This window comes from Carlito syrichta, unplaced genomic scaffold, assembly GCF_000164805.1.
Source record: "Carlito syrichta isolate Samal-C Ts95f unplaced genomic scaffold, Tarsius_syrichta-2.0.1 Scaffold298254, whole genome shotgun sequence".
In the NCBI taxonomy this organism is placed as follows: domain Eukaryota; kingdom Metazoa; phylum Chordata; class Mammalia; order Primates; family Tarsiidae; genus Carlito; species Carlito syrichta.
The window spans coordinates 125,128-130,812 of NW_007242350.1; positions in this window are offsets into that span (position 1 = coordinate 125,128).

The window sequence follows — 5,685 nt, forward strand, 5'->3', positions numbered from 1 at the left end:
GGGCTCCTTAACCAGCGCAGCGGGTATATATTTTGTCATCTGAACCATGTTCCTTTTGAGAGTGAAGGGTTGCAGGGAGAGGAACTGTTATTTATATTGGGTAACAGGTGTAAATCAGAACTGTCCTAGGCAGGTCAGGTCATATGATGGATCACCTGGTCTCTAGGATAGTAACTACTGTTTGAATCTTCTGGGATAGATACTCTTGGACTATCTTTCACAAACAAGGAAGCAAAACTTAGAGGGCTGCGGTAACATGTTCAAGGTGGCGGGATGTAGCCGAATTGGAATTTGATTCCAAACTGTCTTACTGTAGGGCCCACTCATAGCCAGGTGGTTCTGTCTCCTTACAAAGACTTACATATACTCTCTTAAGAAGTAATGGGTCAGACCTTTAAAACCACAAAACCTAAAAGAGGTAGAATTTGGGATTCAGAAGTTCAGCAGGAAAACATTTAAACATCAATGCTCAACCTAGTGGGACACTGTATTGTGTGTTATTCCATGTGAGTTGGTGTTTGGTCTCAGACCTCTAGAAGCTTTTAATTTTAAATAGACCATATTTTTAGAGTCATAGAGATAACACATCAAGAGTAGATAAGTTTGAGACCAGGTGTAGTGGCTCATATCTGTAATCCTAGCACTTTGGGAGGCTGAGGCAGGAGGATTGTTTGAGCCCAGTAGTTAGAGGCCAGCCTAGGCAACATAGTGAGGCTTTGTCTCTACAAAAATAAAAATTAAAAAAAATTTAGCTGGTCATGGTGGTGGGTATCCTTTGTCCCAGCTACTAGAGAAGTTGAGGCAGGATCACCTCAGCCCAGGAGGTTGAGGCTGAGGTGAGCTCTGATCAGTCTATTGCACTCCAGCCTGGATGACAGAGAGATCTTGACTCAACAAAACAAAACAAAACAAAACAACACAAAACAACAACAACAACAACAAAAATGTAGATGACTTTGAAAATTTTAATTAAAAGTGTAATGTTAAGCAAATACTGAGAAAGTGCATATTATTGAGTAGTGAAGACTCATAACATAAAAGGTTTTCATTTTGAGGTTATCATTTAGGAAAACATTTTTTACAATTAATTTTTGTGGAACAGATTTCATTTTAAGGACTGCTTAAAATGGAAGGAATCTTGGATTTGTGTATGATTGATAAAAAGGGGTGTGGGCAGATTCTTGGGCATTAACCCCAGAGAGGAGGAGGGAAGAAGTTTATGAACCTGACCCTAAAGTCTCAGAGGGGGAGTCAGTAAAGGTCATTTTAACAGAACTGTGAATTGTTCAGAATTTAGGTTGTAAGCAGGAAAGCTCAGAATGAAATATAGTAGTCTATGTATGACAGCTTAGTTGAATCTTGGAGATCTTGGTTGGACAGCCTAGTTTTACCCATTCCCATCTTTGTATTTCTTGATTCTGAATTCAGTACATACTATTGATAAAGCATAGTAAAACATTCATTGAAAACTTCATTTTAGATGCTGTGAAAAATTACTAAGGATCAAATTCTAATTCAGTTGCAACTTGTTTCCTTGAACATGTTACTTAAGCCTTCCAGACTTTGGTTTTCTTATTTGTAAAAGACAACCCAACAGTACCTACTCTAGAAGGTTATTAGGATTAAAATCTAAAACTGGTAAAACCAAGTCTCTGGTTTATCTGACATAAATCAATGTATGTTAAAGTTATCTCCGAGAGGTGCACTCTAATATGAGATGTAATTATTAATATTATTTAATTGTCTTACAAAAATCCAAATGATCTCTTTCATTAGATCTATACATCTTGTGCTGTTCCAAGAAAATGTAAAATATTTTTAAATTATTATGATGATTTTAGGAAGATTGACATTTTATAGAATCGGAGATCAGCAGTTACCTCCATTTTGTACTTAATTAAAATAAGTACAAAATTTTAAAATAGCTTTTCTTTATTCCATAATAAAAGAAATCAGGGATATTTAATAGAATCCCTGGAGTCCAATATTTCTGATTTTAATATGCTTGTAACATTTGTCCAGCACACCACTGTGCTCTCTGAAAGAGTGATCATTTTCACTGTATGCCGTTACCATGGACTGTCTATCCCCAGGGTCTTCCAAAAGGTCCATGTAAGTTTGACAGTAAGGAAACATGTACTGTTGTAGAACATAAATTCTGGTGACTTATTGATGAAAGCCCACTTCTGATAGATGGCTCTTTAGAGTAAAAATCACTCAATATGTATAAATTGAAATGTTAAGTGATAAAACATTTTCAAATCATATTTTCCATCATTGAGGTCCTCCTTAAATTTATCAACATGTTAAAGGTTTGGGGTTGGCATTTTGATCGTCTTGAAACTTTATGCATTTAAAGTTCCTGCCAAACAGGTAGATGTAACCATATTTCAGCAAGATCGATATTTTTCTTTTTCTATTAAGATTTAAAATATTCAATTAAATCTGAATAGCTGGCCAAAATGAAGCTTTCCAGGAGACTTTTTCTGTACCAATCTTGCTGGGAGATAATTGTTGCTAATCTAAGTCATAAGGGATGGTGGGATGTTTTTCAACATTGGCAATAAAGACAAAATAACTCCCTCAAAAGAGGAGGAGAAGCAAGATTTGGATTCTAAGAATTTTCTTTGTGAAATACAACTTTGTTCAAATTGAATTGATTGGTTTCACTTCTGTAGCAAAGATTAAAAGAAATGAAAAGGAACAAAACTGGGAAGATTTTTAAAACTAGAAAATTAAAAATCTGTTTTAACTGCCTTATTTGATTTTGGGAAAAATTAAATGCAATTATATTCGTTAATTGCAAAATTATATTAAAATATATTAGGCTTGTTCTGTAGTTTGAATTGTTGGCCCATGGGTCCAAGTGCCTGTAGTTCTACAATCTGATCTTGGAAGTTCTGGGATCTTGAAGGTCTCTACGGAACCTTTGTGTGACCCCAGACCCAGGTAGGTAGGCTGTTGTTTGGGGGTAAATTCTAAACTCAGATTAGTTTTTTTGGCATATTCATAAACAGGTGAGCAAGCCAGTGTTCAGTTGATTGTGAGGAAATACATTCTTAGGAAATCTGGATAAACTATTATCTGTTAATAAAATATTTGGTTAAAATTTGCTAGCCGGGCTCGGTGGCTCAGCCTGAAATCCCACGTCTTGGGAGGCTGAGGTGAGTGGATTACCTGAGCCCGTGGGTTCGAGACCTGCCTGGGCAATTTGGCGAGACCTCATCTCTACAATAAATCAAAAAATTAGCCGGGCATGGTAGCGCGTGCCTGTAGCTCCAGCTACTTGTAAGGCTGAGGTGGAAGGATCGCCCAGCAGGTCGAGGCTGTGGTGGCCGGGAGTGGCCACTGCATTCCAGTTTGGGCAACAGAGCGAGACAACAACTCAAAAAAAAAAAAAATTAGCTTAAGAATCGTGATTTATATTTCTACTTAAGTTATTAAGGTCAAAGGTGTTTTTTAAAAAATTATTTAAAAAAACTGAAGTTGTTTGCTAGCAGCTATTAGGAGCCCTACTTCTAAAGGGTTCATTCATATGAAGAAGAGATTTTAAAAAGAAACTCTTTTGAGTCTGGGTCTTACTCTGTTGTCCCTGGCTAGAGTATAGTGCCATGATCTGCTGGGCTCAGGCCATCCATCTGCCTCAGAATCCTGAGTGCCACCACGCCAAACTAATTTTTTTTTTTTTTTTTGTAGAGTTGGGGATCTCACTATGTAGTCCAGGCTGGTCTTAGAATTTTGGGCTCAAGTGATCCTCCCACCTCAGACTCCCAAACTGCTGGGATTATAAGCATAAGCCACCTATGAAAAGACAGATCTGTTTTAGAGTTTTGGGGTTCCTGGAATGCTTGAAACATAAAAAAAAAAATTTAAGTTCTCAGTTTTTATTTTATTTATAATTTACGTTTCATCTTTTTTTTTCCCCCCAAAAAGTGGTTTTGTAGCAAACTTCTCCAGCACAAATACACTAATTAGGGACGATAGATCACAAACCATATAGAAAGACGAGACAAACACAGCCGCGTTTAGTTATTTGGGGTCAGGTGCAAGAGTGTTTGGATTAGCCATGATTCAACACAGCAGAGACCTGGGATGAAGCTCATCCACCAGTCAGTCACTGCTGCCTTTTACCACTTTGTCTCCTTTGCTACATTCTCCCATGGGATTAGAGAAGCAACTCAGATTGAAGGAAGGATGGGGACCTCAAGAAGGCCCTTCCAGCACGACAAGGGAGGGAACATGCTAGACCTCTGCCATAACTTAGTATTGTTGATCTACAGACTAGTCCTACTGCTTCTACATAATCAAGAAACTTGTTCCAGGAGCCCAGGCTGATTGAAAGATGAGTGAAGGCCTAAATGTAAAAGAGAGCTTGACCTAGAATATAGCTTCCAGTCTGCAGGGAGAAGTTTTCTGAAGTGAAGTGCAGATTAATTCATATGCTTGAGATTGACTCAATGACATACCCCATATACAAATTTCTAAAAGAAAAAAAAAATCCAGAAACATGAAATTAAAGGAATTAAGATTGCTATAGTGCTGGCCATCTAAGAACATTGCTCAGGGTTGTGATGAATTAAGGATTGAGGAACACACTAGCCATACCCAAAGCTGCTCAGGGATTCCTAGGCCTCGGGGAAGCCAGAGATTTAGGGCTGAGATAGGGTAATCTGGCAGGCATCACAGGGAAATGGCGAGTGGCAGCAGGACACCAATGCCAGAGAAAGACCCACCGAGTAGTTACTGGCTGATAGGTTCAAGTGATTTGCAGTTCTACAGTCTGATCTTGGATATTCTGGGATCTCCAGGACCTCTACCGTGTGGGAAAACAGCTAACAAAAGACAGCATCATCTAGATTTCATTTTTTGCCCAGAGCTGGCACTGCTGGAGCTTTAGTTTTCAAGAGAGTATGGAATAAAATCTGAGTTCTGTATTGTTCCAAGGTGATTGATTATGCTTCTGGGAGCATATCCCCTGGTAGGATTGAATTGGGAGCACGTGGTTCTGGTTTCACTTCTAGAACTCCTGTTTCATTCATGCACAGAAGTTGGCACAATTACTTCTTCCATCATGCATCACTTGTTAGGGTGTCATCTCATGTATCTCTTGGTGCTTCAATAAGGTAATTTTCATGTGCGTTTTCAGTGAACAATGATTGTTCTTTCCCGGTTAAGGGGCCATGTGCCTTGTAGACATGAATAGATATAGACCAATAAGAGGATTCAATAGTTAGACTCTTGCGATCTAGGGAACTGATCTTTAAAGACTTCATGATATTACATAATTTTGTTAGTCTCTATCAACTAAGACTATGTTTGGGGGAATGTTCTTTTCTAGGAGCAGAGTTTGATTCCTGCAATTGTGAATGTTGTTAAATACAAATCCACATGGACAGCAGGTGACAGTCAGTCCACGGGCTTTCTAAACTCTTTCTTTAATCAGCCAGTTTTTCTCTTAAACCCTTCCCTATGCAGTTCTTCAAGGAAGAAATGTACCTTCAACTGCTCAAATTAGGATAGTGATTTGGAAAGACAGAAAAATGGGACAAAATGTATTTTCAACCTCCACCAGGGGGACCTATTGCTGCAACTAAAAAATTGAATCCGAGGAAGCGCATTCGTTTTACACGACAGTTACATTATATTATAGTTTTTATTTTTTTAAGTATGTATACCTGTTTGAAA